Source organism: Puma concolor, chromosome C1, assembly GCF_028749965.1.
Source record: "Puma concolor isolate L17-30 chromosome C1, mPumCon1.1.hap2, whole genome shotgun sequence".
NCBI lineage: Eukaryota > Metazoa > Chordata > Mammalia > Carnivora > Felidae > Puma > Puma concolor.
Window position 1 is genome coordinate 140,030,622 of NC_141674.1, and position 24,629 is coordinate 140,055,250.

The 24,629-nt window shown below is 34.4% G+C and overlaps 1 protein-coding gene across 9 annotated transcripts in view; it reads left to right on the top strand.

Moving 5' to 3' along the window:
• The window catches only part of MBD5 (methyl-CpG binding domain protein 5), a 439,324-nt gene that overhangs the window by 166,388 nt on the left and 248,307 nt on the right, over window positions 1-24,629 (top strand). For all 9 annotated transcript variants that reach the window (XM_086718522.1, XM_086718528.1, XM_086718521.1 and 6 more), the window contains exon 2: window positions 27-120. The gene's annotated coding sequence lies outside the window, so the exon portion shown is untranslated. The remainder of the gene's footprint in view (window positions 1-26; window positions 121-24,629) is intronic.

The window sequence follows — 24,629 nt, forward strand, 5'->3', positions numbered from 1 at the left end:
GATATTTTCCTTTGTTTCTTTTTTAGATGCTTATTGAGGATGCCAGTTTCTGCATATGGGAAGTAGATATTGAAGGTTATATGGTTTACAGACAAGATCTTTAAAATATAGATACTCAAGGTAAGTAATAGATACAACCTCATAAATCATCTCATTTAAATGGTTAGGGTTTCAGACTGTACTTTGACTTGCTAAACTTGTTTTATCACTAGCCCTATCTAAGCGACTTCAAAACTATATTCATTCATATTCAGACACAAGGTGTTATGCCCTAACACTATCATAACAGGAAGTGTCATATGTCATTTATAATAGGAAGTGGATAAAATTGATATATTATTATGGAAGTGTGCAAACCAATTAAGAAGAATGGAGAAGAAATGAAGTAGCTTCCATTAAATCTGTGGGCTCAACTCAGTAGTGTTTAATTTGGAAGATTAAACAAAAACTACTATTCACTGCACTTTCTTCTCAATACCATATTCATTAATCAGTTCTTTAACTACATTAGGAACATGTTCTTTAACCACTCCAAAAAACTCTGTCATACTTTCATATACTCAGAGTGTTACCTCTGAATACCAAATCTCTTTTCACTATTTCTTGAGTCCCCAAAGATTTTTCTTTACCTACCATATCCTTTCAGTTAGCATGTTCTGTCCATGCCTCCCATGACTGCTTACATGTTCACATTATTAAGTATATTTCTGAATATATTTTGGTACAGTTTTCAGTGAGATATGAGGCGCACAAAATGTTAGAAAAGAAAAAAGTATTTTAAATAATGTTTCATGCCTGGCAGTTACCATGTAACCTTAGAGACTATGTGACCAGTAAATAGGACATTTTTGTTCAGCTCTAGAATCCCCTCTAAGTGGAAATAAGAGACTGTAAAATCTAATTTTATTGTATATTCAGAAGAAATAAATATGGATTTTGAAAAGTCCTAATTTTTAAATATCAGCACAAAATTTTGCCTGTGAAAAAAATCTCCTTTGCCAAATGTGTGAATGAAATAAAACAGTTTACAGCCTCTGCTGTGGAAATTTTTTCCCTTTGTTCTGTTTTTCTTTATTCTTTTAGAGTACAACTACTTTAGAGTCTATTTTTTCCCCTTAATTTGCGGGTAGCAGCTTATTGATTTTGCTAGTTTTTTGTGATGAATATTATTATCAGAAATGACTTATCTTGAAAATATAAATGACATTACTTACTTCTAATTCATTTCTATAGTTAACATATGGTGAGTTGGTTCCTTGGAACAGCTATTCAATTGTTTTCTGAATTATAAATATTAGACAATTATTTTTATAGTTCCTCCATCTCCACAGTCTTAAACCAGATCCTCTCAATTAAAGAAAAAAATAGTCTTTTTTTTTTTTTTTAAAGGAACTTTTGCATAAGAATAGAGCTAAACATGCTCCTCAGTTCATTGCACGCTGTCATCATTGGTCCATGCAAAGCCCTTATTTTATTTGTTTATACATATTCTTTTATTTTCATTTCTAGTCCCATGCTTCTGACCTTGACCCATAGGAAACCATTCTGACAGTCATTATAATAACTACTGCACCATTCTCTTTTGTTTATATGTATTTTCATAAGGCATTGCTTTTATATACATGTATTTTTAAATATTTTAAATAGAAAATTTAAAATAAATTAAAAAAAAAGAGAATATGTTATGAATCTTCATGGGCCCATCTCTCAGCTTCAGCAGTTATCTCATGGTTGGGCTTGGGTTAATTATATCTCTACCCTGCCCCCTGCCCCATTTTATGTGTATGAAATTTTATTATGCATAGATGGTATTGTGCTATGTATTTCATTTTCTTCCTACTATTTTATTTTAATTAACCTTAAGTGTTTATCATTTACTTATATTGTCATGTTTACATCGCTTCTAACTGCTGCATAGTATTCCATCGTTTGTAGCTACCGTGTTTTAAGTACTTGTATTTCCCAGTGATTGCCATCCAGACTTTTGTCACAACAAACACTGCTATAATGAACATTATCACACTTGCTTTATCGTGGACTTTGCAAGGATTTCTTTGGGATATATATGCAGGAGCACAATTGCTGGGTAATAGGATACATGTTTATACTTAACTTGACCAAGTTCTGCCAGTTGCTCTACCAAATAAAATACTTTGGTCCACACTTTCACCAGCAGTAACCTTCTCAGTCAGTCCTGCCAACCTTGACATTATCTAGCTTGCTAATATTTTGTGCTAATATTATGTGCATAATTTTATAGCTTATTATTTTAATTTTAATTCCTCTTATCAATAATGAGTTTGAGTACTGCTTCATATTTTTATTGGCCTTTTGGCTTCCCTTTTCTGAAATTGTTTGTTCACACTCTTTATTTTTCATATGGGTTCTTTTGACTAATGTTCTTTAAGAGTTTGTCATAGGTATTCTAGGTATTCATTTCCTATTAGTTTTAAATATTAAAAAATATCTGCATCCCATTTTTTTCAACTTTTTAATCTTGTGCTTGATATTCTTTGAGTAAACATCAATATTTTAAAACTTGATTAAAATATTTTCTGGATGTATATCATTTGTGTACAGAAATGCTACTGATTTTTTGAAAATTGATACAAGTTCTAACAACATTGCTGAACTCTCTTATTCTTAATAGATTGTTCTGTTGTCTAGAAAAATGATCATATATCAGTTCCAAAAGTGATAGTTTTCTCTCTACCCTTCCCATCCTCATACTTTTACTTTTTTCTTCTTTCTAATACCTTTGATCAATTCCTCTGGAACTAAACAGTAGTAGAGACAGTGGGCATCCTTATCTTATGCCCAGTCTTAAAGAGGATGCATCTAGTTTCTCACTTCTCACTGACGTATAATGCTTACTGAAGGTTTTTAACATACAACCTTTACTAAATTATGAAAGTTCTTCTATTTCTAGCTTCGTATGCATAAATAGCTATTGAACCCTATAAAATGCTTTTTATGCATCTTCGAAACAATCACATGACATTTATCCTTTGGTATATTAACGTTGTGAATTATATGAATAGAATTTCTAATGTGAAACCATCCCTGTGTTTCTAGTGATCATGGTGTTTTATTTTTAATGTTATTTTATTTGGTTAGCAAATATTTTATTTAGGATTTTAGAATCTACATTCCTAAATGAAATGTGCTGTAATTGTTTTCTCTTTACTTTCCTTGTCTGACTTTGCAATTAAGATGACACCAGCCTAATAAAATAAGATGGACAGCTTTTACTCTTTTTCTATTTTCTGGAACAGCTTTACAAGATATGAATTTACTGTTTCTTTAATGTTTGTTAAAACTCATAATGTTTAACTCATGTTAAAACTCATGGAGTGCCTGGCTGGCTTCATTGGTAGAGCATGCAACTTTATGAGTTTGAGCCCCATGTTGAGTGTAGAGATTACTTAAAAATAAAATCTTTAAAAAAAAAACCTATCTGGTTCTGAGGATTTTTGTGAGACTTCTATGAATGCTATTTATGTCTTTAAATACTTTTTGATCTATTCCAGTTTTTTCCTCCCTTCTTCAGTCTTCTCCCAAGGTACTGATGACACCTGACGGTCTCCCCACCTGCAGACATAGTCCAGACTCACTTTCGTAGGATACACCTAGACAGCCTCAGTCTCCACATCTAACTGAGCCATATGATAATGGTCACCCCCCTTTTGAACTGATTAGAGCTTCAGTTTTTAACCCTGACCAATGGGCTCTGATCTGCCCAGTTTTGCTTCACTTAAACTCCCATTGCCACATACCTAAATTAATCCTACTGTCCATTAGTTTTCTACTCTACCACAAACAGAAAGTTTGGTTAGTGATACCCTGCATTGAGTTCCTTCTATCCCCTACTAAAGTTGTTGCCATACTCTGGTTACATGTGTCAAGGTTATATAAATGGTAAATATTCTGCCAAAAAAATATGTGAGGTATATAAGTTCAGGGTAGGCTTGTGTTGGGAAAAAAATCAGCAGTCATCTGGTCTAATGTCCTTTATAGTATGTACCAAATGGTAGTTAACTCTAGAAGATACTCACTTTATCCCCAGAATTTGAAACTTCATAATAACCGTGTATTATTAAAAGAAAAATTAAAGTTATTTCTACTTACAAAAGGAAGAAGTAGAGATTATAAGCAAGAATTTCATACACCCACTAACAACAAAACAAACTTTCAATAAAAATATAATAGTTATCATAATTTTTTTATACATTTAAGTGTTTCTACCATCTTATTTCAGTTTTTTTCCACACACTTTGTGTATCTTTTTAATTTTTTCTTACTTAAAAGTGTAGTATTTATATATCTTCCCTAAAAAAGATTCTTGTACATTCTGACATCCTGTTGTCTCTCTCACCTTCCCCAACTGCATCATGTTGCTACTATCTACTTTAAACAACAAAATATTGCAGTCAATTTTTCTCTTTTTTCTTTGCTGCTATTTTTAAAGACAACAAACTTTACCAAGGTACTCTATCAGCATTACTTTGTACATCATCTTTTTAATAAGTGTAGTGTTCTTTTTTCTCTTTTTCCCTTTAAAAATTTTTAAATTTTAATTCCAGTACAGTTAACATACAGTGTTATATTGTTTTCATGTGTACAATATAGTAATTCAGCAATTCTGTACATTACTCAGTGCTCATCACAATAAGTGTACTCTTAAATACAATAATAATAATAATAAGTGTACCCTTCACCTGTTTCACCCATCCACCCCACCTACCTCCCCATCTGGTAGCCATCAGTTTGTTCTCTATACTTAAGAATCTGTTTTTTGGTTTCTTTCTTTTTTTTATTTGTTTCTTGAAATTGCACATATGAGTGAAATCATATGGTATTTGTCTTTGACTGACTTACTGCAGTTAGCATTATACTCTTTAGATCCATCTATGTTGTTGCAAATGCCCAGACTTCATTCTTTTTTATGATTGAATAATATTCTATTGTGTGTATTCACCATATTTTCTTTATCCATTAACCTATCGATAGACACTTGGGCTGCTTCCATATCTTAGCTATTGTAAATAATGCTGCATTAAGCATAGGAGTGCATATGTCTTTTCAAATTAGTGTTTTCATATTCTTAGGCTAAATACCCAGTAGTGGAATTACTGGATGATATGCTATATAATTCTATTTTTAATCTTTTAAGGGATCTTCATACTGTTTTCCACAGAGGTTGCACCCCAGTTTGCATTTCCACCAACAGTGCAAAAGTATTCCTTTTTTTCCATATCCTCACCAACACTTGTTGTTTCTTGTTTTTTTTAATTTTAGCCATCACAACAAGTGTGGGGTGATATCTCATTATAGTTTTGGTTTGCATTTCCCTGATGTTTAGAGATATTGAATATCTTTTCCTGTGTCTGTTGGCCATCTACATGTCTTCTTGGGAGATATGTCTGATCATGTTATGCCCATTTTTCAATTGGATTATTTGTTTTTTGTGTGTTGAGTTGTATCAGTTCCTTATATATTTTAGATACTAATTCTTTATTGGATATGTCATATGCAAATATCTTCTTCCATTCGGTAGGCTACCTTTTTCTTTTGTTGATTGTTTCCTTCACTGTGCAGAAGCTTTTTATTTTGATATAGTTGCAATACCGTATTTTTGCTTTTGTTACCCTTGCCATAGGAGACATATCTAGAAAAATGTTGCGGGGCGCCTGGGTGGCGCAGTCGGTTAAGCATCCGACTTCAGCCAGGTCACGATCTCGCGGTCCGCGAGTTCGAGCCCCGCGTCGGGCTCTGGGCTAATGGCTCAGAGCCTGGAGCCTGTTTCCAATTCTGTGTCTCCCTCTCTCTCTGCCCCTCCCCCATTCATGCTCTGTCTCTCTCTGTCCCAAAAATAAATAAACGTTGAAAAATGTTGCTATGGCCAATGTCAGAGAAATTACTGCCTGTCCTCTCTTGTAGGACTTTTGTAGTTTCAGGTATCACATTTAGGTGTTTAATCCATTTTGAGTTTATTTTTGTGTATAGTGTACGAAATTGGTCCAGTCTTATTCTTTTGCACATAGCTGTCCAGTTTCCCAACACTATTTGTTGAAGAACCTCTTTTTCCCATTTCATATTCTTGCCTCCTTTGACTAAGATTAATTGACCATATAATTGTTTTTATTTCTGGGCTCTCTATTCTGTTCCATTGATCTATGTGTCTGTTTTGGTGCCAGTACACTGTGTTGATTACTACAGCTTTGTAGTATATCTTGAAATCTAGGATTGTGATTCCTCCAGTTTTGTTCTTTCTCTTAAAAAAAAAAATTTAATGTTTATTTATTTTTGAGAGAGAGAGAGAGACAGAGCATGAGCTGGGGAGAAGCAGAGAGAGAAGGAGACACAGAATCTGAAGCAGGCTCCAGGCTCTGAGCTGTCACCACAGAGCCTGACGCGGGGCTCAAACCCACAAACCATGAAATCATGACCTGAGCCGAAGTTGGACACTTAACCGACTGAGCCACCCAGGCGCCCCCAGTTTTGTTCTTTTTCAAAGTTGCTTTGGCTATTTGGGGTCTTTTGTGCTTCCATACAAATTTAGGATTGTTTGTTTTAGTTCTGTGAGAAATGCTGTTGGTATTTTGATAGGGGTTGCATTAAATCTGTAGGTTGCTTTTGGTAGTATACATATTTAACAGTTTTGTCCTTCTGATCCATTAGCATTGAATATCTTTCCATTTGCTTGTGTCATCTTCAGTTTCTTTCATCAATATTTTATAGTTCTCAGAGAACAGATTTTTCACCTACTTGGTTAAGTATTATTCTTGGGTTTTTATTTTTTGATGTAATTATATATGAGATTGTTTTCTTAATTTCTCTTTCTACTGCTTCATTATTAGTGTATAGAAATGCAATGGATTTCTGTATGTTGATTTTGTATCCTGTGACCTTACTGAATTCACTTATCAGTTCTAGTAGTTTTTCTATATATAATGTCATGTCATCTGCAAATAGTGAAAGTTCTACTTCTTCCTTACCAATTTGGATGCCTTTTATTTTTTTGTTTTCTGATTCCTGTGGCTAAAACTTCCAGTACTATATTGAATAAAAGTGATAAGAGTGGACATCCTTGTCTTGTTCCTGAGCTTAGGGGAAAAGCTCTCCATTTTTTGCCATTGAGTATGATGTTAGCTGTGGGTTTTTCATGCATGGCCTTTATTATGTTGAGCTATGTTCCCTCTAAACGTGCTTTGTGGAGAGTTTTTGTCATGAATGGTTGTACTTTGTCCAATTCTTTTTCTGCATCTATTGAAATCATTGTATGATTTTTAATCCTTTCTCTTATAGATTACTTTGTACATCTTTTAAAGACATTCTTCATTTCTCTTTCTTTTTTTTATTTTTATTTTTATTTTTGAGAAAGAGAGAGAATGTGTGTGAGAAAGGTGGACAAAGGATCTGAAGCAGGCTCTGTGCTGACAGCAGAGAGCTGATGCAGGGCTGGAACTCAGGAACACTGAGACTATGACCCAAGCTGAAGTTGGACGCCTAACTGACTAAGCCATCCAGGCACCCTGCTTCTCTTTCTATTTGAGTATTTAATCAACAACTGTTTTATGAGGCCTTATATACTTGAAAACATATTATCATAACCTTATATTTTAATGACTATATAGCTATATATCCAACTCTAGATTTTATGTTTCCTTCAATACTTTGAAAATCCATGGTTTCTTGTCTTGTTACCTTCATCATTTCTAATTTTTTTCTCCACATCTCTGTTATTCAGATAGTAGTGACAAGCCCTTTGTCTTTCTTTTATATTTCTATTTCCTTGTTTTTCCTTAGCATTGAAGATTTCCTGAAACTTGTCTTCAAATTCATTAATTCATTTGTTATTTTAATTCTACTTTTTATGAAATCTATGTTTCAGATTTTATAGTTTTCGTACCTCATAGTTCTGCTTGCTTCTTTGTTTTCTTATTCTTGTTACCTATTGCTAATATGTTCCTTTATGTCTTTTGGGATGTTTATTAGGCTATTTTTAAATCTTGGGCCATTAGATCTAACATTGTAGCTTTTCTTAGAATCTTTATGCCAATTTTATTTTCTTTGGAAATAGTTGTGCTCCTTGCAATGCCTTGATATTTGGTTTTGTAGGACCATTTCCCTCTGGATTGACTATTGTATCTGGCATTACATATAGGGAGAGGCCAGCACTCAGTCCATGTCATTCTCAGTGAGCTCAGAGGATGGGAGGTAGGTAGGAAAGCCCCAAGCCACCGATAAAATCACAATTAATAATTTATCAAATCAACAAAGTGATACCTGAAGTCTGTACTTCAACATTTCCCCTCATTCCCCCATCCCACCAGAAAGAAGCAGCAACCAAAACTGATGATTGTTTTTCACAAACTCTCTGATTTGGTACAAAAGAATAGGGACATGACTGCCCAATGTCCCCTCATGTTTTCTCAGCTGTTTATAAGTACTCTGTTTACTCCTGAAGGCATTTCTATAGTAGTCTGAGCCCCTGCAGATATGGGAACAGTCAGTTTTTGTCTCAAGGCAATGAGAGGAAAGAATCCAAAACAGAACTCCATTAGTTTACTTCCTATTTTGTCTTCCCACAGCCTATAAGCCTCCTCTTGTCTAGAACCTCAGGTTCCATGGCCCAAGCACATTTTCAAGTTCAAAACGGTACTCTATACCACCTTGCCTTTTTGAGGAGTTTTCAAGTTTTCTTATTCTTGATTTTTCCTGTCTATAATTTCTACTGGAGCTGATGCTTAGAGAGAGATCCAATAGTTGTTCTAGTCAACATCTTGGTATTATCATCCTGGAATAAACTCTAACAGAAGAAGAAACTCTAACAAAAGCTTTACCTATGTGTGTACTTTTTGACCCAGGGATCAATCACATTTCTAGAAATTTCTTGTAAGTATATTATCAAGATGTTTGATGTTTGAAAACAATTAAAATGCCCAACAATAGGAGTTAATTAAATAAACCTATATTGATAGAATAAACTTTTCTGAGATAACTAATTTTTTGCTACTCATTTTTGTTTTTAAAAAACTGAATGTCAGGGTACCAGTGTAGCTCAGTCAGTTAAGTGACCAACTCTTGATCTCAGCTCAGGTCTTAGATCCTCAGAATCGTGAGTTCAAGCCCCACGTTGGACTCCACTCTGGGTGTGGAGCCTACTGAAAGAAAGAAAGAAAAAAAAAGAAAGAAAGAAAGAAAGAAAGAAAGAAAGAAAGAAAGAAAGAAAGAAGAAAAAAGAAAAGAAAAGAAAAAAAGAAAGAAAGAAAGAAGAAAAAAGAAAAGAAAGAAAGAAAGGAAAGAAAGAAAAGAAAGAAATGTGAGAAGTGTTTAGGTGGCTCAGTTGGTTGAGTGTCCAACTCTGGATTTCAGCTCAGGTCATGATCTCATGGTTCGTGAGTTCGAGCCCCACATCCCACATCAGGTTCTGCGCTCACATCTCAGAGCCTGCTTGGGATTCTCTCTCTCTCTCTCTGCTCTCCCTCACTTCTCTCAAAATAAATACATAAACATTAAAAAAAGTGAATGTCTACATAATGTGCAGTAAAATGGGACAGAGATTATCTTCTAGTATAAAATGATGGGTGGATTTATTTTTGCTGTCCTTTTTTATGCTTTTCTAAATTTCCATGATAAGCATATATTGCTTTTATACTCTAAATTAGGAATATATATATATATATATATACACACACACACACACATATTTTAATAAAGCAGAACCAATCAACTGGAATGTGGGGCCTGGATGTGACAAGCATTTAGTTTGCATTTTTCTTCTCTGTTCACTTGATTTTTTTTTTCCTAAAAATTTGAAATCAAGGAAGAAAAGGAAAATTACTGATTGATATAATTTTCACCGCCTTCTTAAAATATGGAAAATAATTCATCTGAATAATCTAACATTTGTCTTTGGAGATGTAAAGAATAAAGGACATCACAGTGGCTCATACTATTCATTTAGAAGCCTTATTTGACCTTTGTGGGCTTACATAGGTAGCCCTTACATGTGGATATTTAGCCCTTTTATGTGGATATATTTATAACTCTATTAAAATGCTTTTTCAGGTGCACCTGGGTGGCCCTTTCAGTTGAGCCTCTGACTCTTGATTTCAGCTCAGGTCATGATCCCAGGGTCATGGGATCAAGACTCACATGTTGGGGAGCCTGCTTAACATTCTCTCTCTCTCTCTCTCTCTCTCTCTCTCTCTGTCTCTGCCCCTCCTCCCTACTTGTGCACATTCTTTTTCTCTCTAAAATAATATATATATATATATACATATATATATATATATATATATATATATATGCCTTTCGAACTAATTATTTTACTTCCTATGTCCAACTATAACATTCTTATGAGGAAGGTATTATGCCTACTTAATCATGTATCCTCATACATATGGTACATATGTCCTCTGACCTCACTGACAATGGCATAGACTTAGCGCTGGCCTCTCTCCTTATGTAATGACAGATACAGTAAACAAACAACAGGGGAGAACAGACTAAGAATTACCAGGGATGATATAATTAGCAAAGTCTTTAAAACAGCTAATTGTTTACTTATTCAGGGATTTAAAGAAAAACATTAAAATAATGATACATGAAATGAAATATCCACTGGATGGGTTAAGCAGTGCATTAGACACTGCAGATAAAAATATAAGTGGACTTCAATAAATTTTCCAAACTGAAGCAGAGAGTAAGACAACTGTAAAAAAAAAAAAAAAAATATGGATGACACCTTAGTGTCCTGGTACCCTGTAGTCTAGAAACTGTGTAATCGGAGTTCCAGAAAGTAGAAATATTTCAAGAAATTATGACCAAAATTTTTCCGTGTTTGATGAAAAGTACAAAAAGTTCAACTAATTTCAAACAGGAAAGAAAACCACACCAAGACATAATTTCTGAAAGCCAACAATAAAAATAAAAATCATAAAGGCCCAGAAAAAAGGCACATTATATATACAACACAAAAGATAAAAAAAAATTTACTGACTTCTCTACAGAAATACTGAAAATCAGAAAACATTGGAATGAGATCAGCACTGAGAGAGGAAAGCCATGAACTTAAAATTATATATCCAGTAAAAACATCTAAAATAATGACCTCTGCAGATAAAACAGCAAAGTAACTGAGGAAATTCATTACCAGTAGACGTTTGTTACAAGAAATGTTAAATGAATTCTTAAAGTAGAAGAAAAACAGTACTAGATGGAGCACAATTCACACAAAGAAATGAAGAGCCCCAGAAATGGTAAATATATAGGTAAATAAGAGACTGCTTTTTTCTCATTTAAATTTTTAAAAGATAATTGAATGTAAAAAATAGAAATATCATGTGATCCAATAATTCTACTGGATATTTACCTAAAGAAAGTGAAAACACTAACTTGAAAAAATATATGTACCCCTGTATTTGTCACAGCATTATTTACAATAGCCGAGGTATGGAAACAACCTTAGTGTGCATCCACAGATGAATGGATAAAGAAGATGAGGTAGGTATGTGTGTGTGTGTGTGTGTGTGTGTGTGTGTGTGTGTAGTATTCCATAATACATATGGAATATTAGCCATAAAAAAGAATGAGATCTTGCCATTTATTACAACATGGATGGGCCTAGAGAATATAATGCTACGTGAAATGAGTCAGACAAAGAAAGCCAAATACAATATGATTTCAGTCATATGTGGAATTTAATAATCAAATGAACAAAGAAAAACAAAAAACAAATAGGTGGTTGACATAGAGGACATGGGTAGGGGTATGGAGAAAATAGATAAAGGGAATTAAGAGTATATTTGTCACGATGAACACTGATTAATCTATAGAATTGTTGAATCATTATATTGTAAACCTAAAATTAATATAACACCGTATGTTAATTATACTGAACTAAAATCTATTTTTAATTAAAAGAAGAACTATTTAAATCAAAAGAAGTAATAAAAAGTAAGAACCAGATTGTGAGGTTTATGATGTATGTAGTAATAAAATGCATGACCACAGTGCAAAGAATGGGAGGGAGAATTGGAGGTAAAATGTCATAAGATTTTTACATTATTCAGGAAGTGGTATGGTATTATTTAAATCTATGCTACAATAAGTTAAAGATGCATGTATAAACCCTTGAATAACCACTAAAGATATAAAGGCAGCTAATAAGACAATAGAGAAGATAAAGTGGAATACTAAAACATTGGATGTGTTCAAAAGAAAGCAGGAACAGAGGATGAAAGAAGAGATGGGCCAAATAGAAAACAATAGCCAGATGGTAGATTTATATCCAATTATATGACAATCATATTAAATGTAAATTGTCTAAACACTCCAGTGAATTGGAATATTTTGTTAGATTAATAATCTAGTAAAAATTCTATACCACAAGAGTTGGTAAACTTTATCAAAGAGTAGATAATCAGCATTTTATTTATTTATTTATTTATTTATTTATTTTTCAACGTTTATTTATTTTTGGGACAGAGAGAGACAGAGCATGAACGGGGGAGGGGCAGAGAGAGAGGGAGACACAGAATCGGAAACAGGCTCCAGGCTCTGAGCCATCAGCCCAGAGCCTGACACGGGGCTCGAACTCACGGACCGCGAGATCGTGACCTGGCTGAAGTCGGACACTTAACCGACTGCGCCACCCAGGCGCCCCGATAATCAGCATTTTAGGTTTGAGGACCATACAGTTTCTGTTACACCTACCCAATTCTGCTGTTGTAGCTCAAAAACAGCCAAAAGCAAAATGTAAGCAAGTGTTTCTGTCAGTATTTCAATAAAACTTTATTTACAAAAAAAGAAAAATAGCTGTCCTATGGGCCATAGCTTGCCAATCCCTAGTATATTGGATAGAGGAAGTGTTTTTTAATATAAAGACACAGATAGGTTAAAAGTAAATTAACCATGCTAACACAAATCATCAGAAAGCTGAAGTGGCTAAATTAATTTTAAAGTAGACTTCTAAATGAGAAGAAAGACATCTTTACCAGTGATAAAGAAAAAACTTGATAAAAGTTTATCAAGGGGCGCCTGGGTGGCTCAGTCGGTTGGGCATCTGACTTCGGCTCAGGTCATGATCTCACGGTTCATGGGTTCGAGACCCGCATCGGGCTCTGTGCTGACAGCTCAGAGCCTGGAGCCTGCTTCAGATTCTGTGTCTCCCTCTCTCTCTGACCCTCCCCCGTTCATGCTCTGTCTCCTGTCTCAAAAAATAAATAAACATTAAAAAAAAAAGTTCATCAAGAGGACATAACGTCATGTGTATGCATCTAACAATAGATCTTAAAAATATATGAAGCAGACACATAGATCAATGGAATAGAATAGAGAACCCAGAAATGGACTAAAACATGTATGGCCAACTAATCTTCGACAAAGCAGGAAACAATATCCAATGGAAAAAAAGACAGTCTTTTCAGCAAATAGTGCTGGGAAAACTGGACTGCGACATGCAGAATGAAATTGAACCACTTTCTTACACTATACACAAAAAGAAATTCAAAATGGATGAAAGATCTAAATGGGAGACAAAACCCATCAAAATCCTAGGGGAGAAAACAAGCAGCATCCTCTTTGACCTCGGCCAGAGCAACCTCTTACTAGACATGTCTCCAGAGGCAAAGGGAACAAACAAAAATGAAATATTGGGACTTCATCAAGATAAAAAGCACAGCAAAGGAAACAATCAACAAAACTAAAAGACAACCAATGGAATGGGAAAAGATATTTGCAAATAGCATACTGGATAAAGGGTTACTATCTAAAATCTCTAAAGAACTTATCAAACTAAACACCCAAAAAACAATCCAGTGAAGAAATGGGCAGAAGACATGAATAGACACTTTTGAAGACATACATATGGCTAACAGACACATGAAAAGATGCTCAACATCATTCATCATAAGAGAAATACAAATCAAAACCAGTCAGAATGGCTAAAATCAACAACTCAGGAAACAACAGATGTTGGCGAGGATGTGGAGAAAGGGGAACCTTCTTGCACTGTTAGTGGGAATGCAAACTGGAGCAGCCAGTCTGCAAAACAGTATGGAGGTTCCTCAAAAAGTTAAAAATAGAACTACCCTACATTGCAGCAATTTCACTACTAGGTATTTATCCAAAGGGTACAGAAAGGCTGATTCAAAGGAGCACATACACCCCAATGTTTATAGCAGCACTATCAACAATAACCAACTTATGGAAAGAGCCCAAATGCCTATCGACTGATGAATGGATAAAGAAGATGTGGGGTGTGTGTGTATGTGTGTGTGCAATGGAATATTACTTGGCCATCAAAAAGAATGAAATCTTGCCATTTGCAACGATATGGATGGAGCTGAAGAGTATTATGCTAAGCTATATAAGTCAGTCAGAAAAAGACAAATACCATATGATTTCATTCATATGTGGAATTTAAGAAACAAGACAGATGAAGATGGGGGGGGAGGAAAGAGGCAAACTAGAAAACAGACTCTGAGCATTAGAGAACAAACTGAGGGTTACTGTAGGGGAGGTGGGTGGCGGGATGGGTTAAATGGATGATGGGAATTAAGGAGGGCACTTGTGATGAGCACCAGGTGTTGTATGTAAGCAATGAATAACTAAATTCTACACCTAAAAATAATATTATAGTGTATAACAACTAAATGTATTTTAAATAAAAACTTGAAAAAAAAGATAAAGAAAGTAAATTAAACCCAAAGTAACTATAAACAAAGAAATAATATAAAAGCAGAAATCAATAAATTAGGGAATACCAAACAATAGAGAAAATCAGTGAAAGCACAAGAGCTCTTTGGAAATATCAATAAAATTGATAAACTTCTTGCAGACTGATCAAAAAATAAGACAGAGAAAGGAAAAGTCATTAAAAGAATCAGTGGGAAATATTCATGATAGCCCTCAACTTGAGTCATATTGCAGTCTAGTCTGGTTGCTATCCCTGGTGGCATAGGTATCATTCTGGGATATCCCTTACTCATTTGTGAGATTCTCTTTCTCTCTCTCCTATGTGAAACTCCTTTTTCTTAAACCTTCGGTTTTTATTTTGTTCTCTCATTTTTGTAGAGTGAGTTTTCCAGTGGTTTCTTGAAAAAGAATGTTTAGGAGGTAATTTTATTTTATTTTAACTTTTTAAAGGTAATTTTAATTCTAAGGGTTTTTTTTTTACTCTTGTATTGCTTTTTTTTTTTTAATTATAGTTGACATATATCATTAGTTTCAGGTATACAACATAGTGATGTAACAATTAGGTACATTACAAAGTGCTTACCATGATAAGTGTACTTATTCTCTGTCACCATACAAAATTATTACAATATTATTGACTAAATTCCCTATGCTGTACTTTTCATTCCCAACATTCTAAGTTTTAAATTTCCATAGATATTAGATCTTTCCACTTTGGTTTCATTTGTATTGCCTTAACCTGTCATGTTTTGTAAAGGTAATTAGAAGTAGCTGTTGAAAAATGTTTTTGTGCCACCATTAAAAAATAGTTTCTATTTACTGGCTGTAACTACATAAAAGAAGTATTCTGAAAAATTGTCTTTTGTAAGAAAGAAAATTCTATAAGACATTGCTATTAAAAGAATAAATTCTGTTCATCATACTTTGTTACTCACAATTGTTTTTGCCAAAATAGATATATCCATTTGTATAGATTTCCTGTAAGTCAAATTAAGATATTTTTCATCACTAACATCAGTAAGACTTCGTATCTCGGAAACTTGGTGTCTCTTGTAAAATGCAAGAATGTAGACAACCTGCTAACCCAAGTGGTCAGTGGGAAAATCTAGCTGGAGACAGTCCTAATTCCTATTGTTGTTTCATATAAATTTGAATGGATATTGCCTAATTCATCCACAATGACTGGGACTATTTTACTGTCAAACAGGGGATTTTTTCCCAGACCAAATGGTGTGTGTATAATATATTTGTATGAATACATATTATATGTATAAATACATAATATATATGTATGTATATGTGTATAATATATATGTATGAATACATATAATATATATCTGAATTATATGTATGAATATATGTAACATGTATGCAGCATACACATTACATAACTATTTTGATGTACCTCCATCAACATTTACCAAATATGGGAAATTAATAGTTATTACATGAAAAATATATGGCAAATTATATTTGCCAAAACTGACAACAGAAATATTTCTGATTCCACATGTTCTTCCAGAACATATCCATTCTCTCATGAAGAGGTAAAGTTTGTTCCCCTTTTCTTTGAAATTCGGCTGCCTTGATGAGTAGAATGCAGTGGAAATGACATTAGGTAGCTTCAGAAGCTTAATCATAGTAGATAGTACAGCTCTGCCTGACTTTATATCTCTCTTGGGGTGCTCACCCTGGGAACTCGGGCCCTGATATTGTGAGGAAGCCCATGCCACAAGAGAGGTCCTACCAGGCAGAACCCCAGCCCTTATGTTGTGAGGAATCTCAAGCCACATAAGAGGTCCTACCAGGCATGTGATTAAGATGATTCCATGCCAGGCCTTCAAGCTGCCCCATCTGGCACTGAGTTAAGCAGAAACAAGCTAATATTGATGAACTCTGCCTGAACTTGTAAACAATATAGGTTGTTTATTCTGCAGCAATAGTAACTGGTACACAAAGAGTTCTGTTTTCTTTTTTTTTTTTTCAACGTTTATTTATTTTTTGGGACAGAGAGAGACAGAGCATGAATGGGGGAGGGGCAGAGAGAGAGGGAGACACAGAATCGGAAACAGGCTCCAGGCTCTGAGCCATCAGCCCAGAGCCTGACGCGGGGCTCGAACTCACGGACCGCGAGATCGTGACCTGGCTGAAGTCGGACGCTTAACCGACTGCGCCACCCAGGCGCCCCCAAAGAGTTCTGTTTTCAAGTAAGTTTGGAAAATAGTTAATTTGAGCATCAAAAGAAGTCTCTTTTCTATAAGAAAGACTTCAATGTGCTATATGTGTGATATTCTCCAAAAAGATCATAGAGTACTTTATATAAAGTATCTGATATGTTATCATTGGAGAATGCATCTCCATGGTCATCATTTCAGTGGTTATGTATTCTATTAATAAACCATCATGTCCTTCATTTATCTGTGCTTACACATTTAGAATATTTACAACATTTTGCTGTTACATGTTTTAGGAAAAGCTTGTTTTTGTTTTTATTTACATAGACTCTATTCTTCATAGTAGAATTACTGTGCTATAGCATCGGAAACTTTTTTAAAAAATGTTTGTTTGTTTATTTATTTATTTATTTATTTATTTATTTATTTATTTGTTTTGAGAGAAAGAGAGAGCAGAGGAGAGGCAGAAGAGAGAGAGAATCCCAAGCAGGCTACAGGCTGTCAGCACAGAGCCCAACACGGGGCTTGATTTCATGAACTGTGAGATCATGACCTGAGCTGAAAGAAATCAAGAGTCAGACACTTAACCGACTGAGCCACCTGAGCTCAGTCTAATGACTAGCTATACTAATGTCTAAAAAATGAAAATATTTTACATTACAATAATTAATACAAATTGTATCATTTTCTCCAAATCCTTGATAGTTTTTAACATTTAACTGCAGAGTTGTTTTAGTTTGAATTTGTTTAACTAGATTAGCATTTAACTGAATAATTATACTGTAGCCTATCCAAATCGATGCATAAAACTAGCCATTACAAAGGCTAATAATGTGGCAGATTTTTATAGTGATTTTAATATTAATACATTTCAGCATTTCAATCTGAATTCATACCTATAATTTTGACATTTAAAAGAAAAACAATAAATAATAAATGTGGTAATGTGTGAAAGGAGAAAACATGTTATCAATATAGATTCTATGATTTCTTATTGACACAGTTCTCTAGAACATACTTCCCATGAATGTCTACTCTACAAAGATATCGTGTATACTGTACTATCATTTAAAGTATAACTAAGCAAAGTGATCTGACTCTTAAATACATCATGCGATCCAAATGAATGTTAAATCCTCCAAAATAATCATCTTGAGAAACTGTATATTTATCTCATAATGCTAACCTTCCTTAATATTTTGAAACTCCTCTTTTAGAATTGTCTTCTAAGCTTGAAATGCAGTCTTGATTACGTTGATAGTCCTCCCCCCTTCTTCAACATTGCTGAGCCTTGACAAGGCTTATTTGACCATTCTATTTCTGTTTTTTTAGACCTACTTTTTTAGCAACTTTAGAATATGCAGTATAGTATTATTAACTGTAGACACTATGCTGTACATGACATTGCCATGACTGAGTTATTTTATAATTAGAAATTTGTACCTTTTGACCCTTTCACCCATTTGGCCACTCCTGCCCCCACCTCTACCAAACATCAATCTGTTCTCTATCTGTAAGCTTGTGTTTTGGGGGGTTTATTTTTTGAGGGGTGGTCCACATATATGTGAAATCATATGATATTTAGTTTTTGTCTTTCTGTGTCCAACTTATTCCCTTAGCATAATGCCTTCAGTGTCCATCCATGTTATGTCAAATGGCAGCATTTTATTTTATTTTGTTGTTTATTTTTTAATGTTTATTTATTTTTGAGAGAGAGAGACACACAGAGTACGAGCAGGGGAGGGGTAGAGAGAGAGGGAGACACAGAATCTGAGGCAGGCTCCAGGCTCTGAGCTGTCAGCACAGAGCCCAATGCTCTCACGAACCACAAGATCATGACCCGAGCCTAAGTCGGACGCTTAACCAACTGAGCCACCCAGGTGCCCGAGCATCATTTTATTTTTTATGGCTCAGTAATACTCCGTTACATATATGCATATACATATATATATATATATATATACACACATATACATATATACATATTCATATATATATCACATTTCATTTTTAGGGCTCAATAATATTCTATCATATATGCGTATTCTTATTTTAAACATGTTCTTTTTTATTGAAGTATAATTAACCTACAATGTTATATGAGTTTCAGGTGTACAACATATTGAGTCAACAATTCTATACCACTCAGTGCTCATCATGATAAGTGCAGTCCCTATCTGTCACCAAATAACATTAGTACGCTATTTTGCCTATATTCCCTATGCTGTAGTTTTCATCTCCGTGGAAGGTTGTATCTCTTAATCCCTTTTGTCTACTTTACCCATCCCCCACCTGCCCACCTCCCCTCTAGCAACCATTAGTTTATTCTCTGTATTTAAGAATCTGCTTTTTGTTTTGTTTTGTTTATTTTGTTTTTTAGATTCCACATATAAGTGAAATCATTTGTACACCACATTTTCTTTATTCATTCATCTATTGATGGACACTTAGTTGTTTCCATGTCTTGGCTCTTGTAATGCTGCAGTGAACATGGGGGTGAAGATATATTTTCAGAGTAGTGTTTTTATTTTCTTTGGTTGAATACCCAGAAGTGGAATTGCTGGATAATATAATAGTTTTATTTTTAATTTTTTTGAGGACTGTCCATATTGTTTTCATAGTGGCTGCACCGGTTTACATTCCTACCAACAGTGCATAAAGGTTTCCTTTTCTCCATATCTTTACCAACACTTGTTACTTCTTTTTTTTTTTTTTTTTTTTTTTTTTGAGAATAGCCATTCTAACATGTGTGAAGTGATATCTCATTGTAGTTTTGATTTGCATTTACCTGATGGTGAGTGATGTTGAGCATCTTTTCATGTATCTTTTGGCCCTGTGTATGTCGTCTTTGGAAAAATATCTATTCAGATCCTCTGCCCCTTCTTTAATCAGATTGTTTGTTTTGCTATTGAGTTTATAAGTTCTTTATATTCTTATAAATATATAAGTGCTTATATATTTAGGATATTAACTCTTGGTAGATACATGATTTGCAAATATTTTCTACTATTCAGTAGTGTGCTTTCATTTTGTTGGTGATTTTGAAGGGGAGAAGCTTTTTTTGTAAATTTTTTTAATGTTTACTTATTTTTAAAAGAGAGAGAGCCAGTGGGGGAGGGGCAGAGAGAGGGAGAGACGGAGAATCCCAAGCAGGCTCTACACTGCCAGTGCAGAGCCCCACGTGGGGCTCAAACCCACAAACCCATGAGATCATGACCCAAGCTGAAGTCAGGAGTTGGGCATTTCACCCACCGAGCCACCCAGGCACTCCAGCAGAAGCTTTTTAGTTTGATGTAATACCACTTGTTTATTTTTCCCCCTTGTCAAATACAAAAAAGCATCACTGAGACCAATGTCAAGGAGCTTCCCACCTATGTTTTCTTTTAAGACTTTTATGGTTTCAGGTCTTATACTAAAGTCTAATACATTTTAAGTTAATCTTTGTGGATGGTGTAAGATAATGGTCCACCCTCATTCTTTTGCATGTGACTGTCTGGTTTTCCCAACACCATTTATTGAAGAGATTGTCCTTTCCTCATCATATATTCTTGGCTCCTTTGTCATAAATTAATTGACCACATACACATGGGTTTATTTCTGGGCTCTCTATTCTGTTCCATTAATCTATGTGTATGTATCTATGTCAATACCATAATGTTTTGGTTATTGCAGCTTTATAATGTAGTTTGAAATTTGGGAACATGGTACCTCTAGCTTTGTTCTTTCTCAAGATTTCTTTAGCTGTTGGGGGTCTTTTTTGGTTCCATATAAATTTTAGGATTAGTTTTTCTATTTGTGGAAAATGCCATTGGCATTTTGATAGGGATTGCATTAAATCTTTAAATAGCTTCCAGTAATATGACCATTTTAACAATATTAATTCTTCCAGTCCATTAGCACAAAATATCTTTCCATTTATTTATATCTTCTTCAGTTTCTTTCATTAATGTCTAATAGTTTTCAGTGTACAAATCGTTCACCTCCATGATTAAATTTATTCCTACATATTTTATTCCTTTTGATGAAATTATAAAATGGGATTGTTTTCTTAATTTCTCTTCCTGATAGTTTTTTTTTTGTGTGTGTGTGTATAGAAATGCCATAGACATTTGTATATTGATTTTGTATCCTGCAACTTTACTTAATTCGTTTATTAGGCCTAACATTTTTTGGTATATTCTTCAGGGGTTTTTATATATATATTATCATGTCATCTGAAAATAATGACAGTTTTACTTTTTTCCTTTCCAATTTGGATGCCTTTTATTTCTTTTTCTCGCCTACTGGCTCTGACTAGGATTTCCATTTACATAATATATTGAATAAAAGAGATGAGATTTGGTACACTTGTCTTGTTCCTGATCTTAGAAGAAAAGTACTCAGGTTTTAACAGTTGTGTATGATACTAGCTTTGAGCTTATCATATGTAGCCTTTATTATGTTGAGGTACATTCCCTCTACACCCACTTTGTTGAGAGTTTTTATCATGAATGGATGTTGAATTTTGTCAAATGGTTTTTCTGCATCTGTTGAGATAATCATATGATTTTTATCCTTCATCATGTTAATGTTGTGTATCATATTGATTGATTTGTGCATGTAGAATAATTCATGTGTCCTTTGAGTAAAACCCACTTGGTCATGATGTATGAAACATTTTAATGTATCGGTGAATTTGGTTTGCTAATATTTTGTTGACAATTTTGCATCTGTGTTCATCAGAGGTATTGGCCTATACTTTTCTTTTCTTTTGGCATCCTTGTCTGGTCTTGTACAATGAATTGGGAAGCATTTCTTCTTCTAATTTTTGGAAGAGTTTAAGAAGTACTGGTATTAATTCATCTTTAAATGTTTTGTAGAATTCATCAGTGAAGCCGTCTGATCCTGCAATTTGGTTTGTTGGTAGGTTTTGATTACTGATTCATTCTCCCTACTAGCAATTGGTCTGTTCAGATTTTCTATTCCTTCATGATTCAGTCTTGGTAGGTTGTAGTGTTCTAGGAATTTATGCATTTCTTCTATTGTCAAATTGACTGTCAAATTTATTGGGATATAATAGTTCATTGCTATTATTCTTTGCATTTTTTGTGGTATCAGTTGTAATGTCTTCTCTTTTTCATTTCTGATTTTATTTATTTGAGTCTTCTCTTTTTTTTGGTGACTCTATCTAAAGACTATCCATCTAGGGGTACCTGGGGGGCTTGGTCGGTTGAGCATCCAACTTCATGATCTCACGATTCATGGGTTTGAGCCCCGTGTTGGGCTCTGTGCTGATAGTCAGAGCCTGGAGGCTGCTTTGGTTTCTGTTTCTGTGTCTCCCTCTCTCTCTTCCCCTCCCCTATTTGCAATCTGTCTCTCTCTATCTCTCAAAAATAAATAAACAAAAAGAAAATCTTTAAAGACTACCCATCTTGTCCATTTTATTTATCTTTTCAGGGAACTGATTCTTAGTTTAATTTATCTTTTCTATTGTATTTTTATTGTCTATTTCATTTATATCTGCTCTGATTTTTCTTATTTCCTTTTTTCCACTAACTCTGGGCTTTGTTACTCTTTCTATTTCCTTGAGATGTAAAGTTAGGCTCTTTCATTGAGACTTTTTCTTGTTCCTTGATTCAGACATTTATTGCTATGAACTTCCCTCTTAGAACTGTTTTTACTGCATCCCATAAGTTTTGATATGTTGCATTTCCATTTTCATTTGTCTCAAGCAATTTTTTTTATTTCCTTTTTGATTTCTTCTTTGATCCATTGGTTGTTCAGTGGCATGTTGTTTAATCGCCACATATTTGTGAATTTTTAGGGTTTCTTCTTGTAAAACCATTCTACTTTAAATGGCAACCCCTTTTCATCTTACCTTGTTTTTCTTTTTTTTAAACTTGAATTTTCTGATGCATTATGTAATGTACATATTTCTTGTGTGCCCACACTAGAAGCCAAACAACACTAAGGCAAGGATTTTATAAGTTAATACACTTACTTTCTCAAGGAAGTTGTAGATATAGAATCTCAGTTTTTATAAAATTGTAACATGTAAAGCAAGTGTAAATCAAAGTTAAGTTGTTTTCAAATGTACGTGTGGTCTGGTCTCACCACAGAAGAAATTATATGTTATACATGTACTGATGGGGTTAAAAAATACTTAGAGGGGCGCCTGGGTGGCGCAGTCGGTTAAGCGTCCGACTTCAGGCAGGTCACGATCTCGCGGTCCGTGAGTTCGAGCCCCGCGTCAGGCTCTGGGCTGATGGCTCAGAGCCTGGAGCCTGTTTCCGATTCTGTGTCTCCCTCTCTCTCTGCCCCTCCCCCGTTCATGCTCTGTCTCTCTCTGTCCCAAAAATAAATAAACGTTGAAAAAAAAAATTTTTTTTAAAAAAATAAAGAAAAAAACACTTAGAATATTATAAGGCAAAATTTTAAAGCAAGAACTTCTAAAGAAGTGCTTTTTATCTAAATAGTTTGTCATCTTATGCCTTTTTTGAATGAATAAAGGCAATATTTTTAAGGCTGCTTGAAAACATTTTTTAATTAAGCATTGGAAACTCTATATTTATTTATTTATTCATTCATTCATTAGTAAAATACTTTTGCACTGAGTCTTGTATGTAAGGGATGAATCATGGGAATCTACTCCCAAAGCCAAGACTACGCTGTATACACTATGTATATTAGCTAACTCGAAAATAAATTCCAAAAAAAAAAACCAAAAAAACAAAAAAAACATTAGTGATCCAATTATTTACTGGGGCTTATTTCAGAAGCTTATATAAACAATGAAGGAGACAAAGTCCCTCCCTCATGGAGCTCACTACCTCTTATGGGAGACAGACAGTAAGCCAGCAAATAATTAAATCATTTAATTTCGGAAAGTGACATGTTTTAAAAAGAAAATTAGGGGCGCCTGGGTGGCGCAGTCGGTTAAGCGTCCGACTTCAGCCAGGTCACGATCTCGCGGTCCGTGAGTTCGAGCCCCGCGTCGGGCTCTGGGCTGATGGCTCAGAGTCTGGAGCCTGTTTCCGATTCTGTGTCTCCCTCTCTCTCTGCCCCACCCCCGTTCATGCTCTGTCTCTCTCTGTCCCAAAAATAAATAAACGTTGAAAAAAAAAAAAAAAAATTAAAAAGAAAATTAAAATATGGTAAGCAATAGTGGGTGATGAAAAGCTAGGGTGCTATTTTAGTTTAGATAAGGTGGTTAGGGAAGATTGAGGAAATGATATTGAAGCAGAAACCACCCAGGTGATATAAGTGGAAGCCATGAGTGAGGGAAGAGTGGCCTGGGCAGCAGAATGGAACAGCAAATGGAAAGGCTGTTGAGTCGGCAAGAACTAATGTGTCTGAGGCATAGCAAGAAATCTCATGAGCTGTCATAGAGAAAGTAAGGGAAAGAATGGTTTGAAATAAGACTGAAGAGATTGAAGGGGCAAGACATATAAGGACCTTAGAGTTCCTGTTAAGGAATACTAAATTTAGGTTTTGTTTTAACCATGAGAAGAAGCCATATGTGGGTTTTAAGTATGGGATTGATGTGATTTGTGGAATTTAAAACATCTTTGGAAAACATTGAGTGATAACTTTGGTGTTTTGTTTAAAAGCAACTCTTTAAAAGCTATAAAATAATAGACTGATTTTTTTTTACTATAAAAATTTCTAATGAGTTAGAAAAAAATCCAAAAATTAAATTAAAAGTTATGTGAAAACTGAGAATTAATATTTGGTAGCTACAATAAGGGAGTTGCTGATTTTCGTAATATA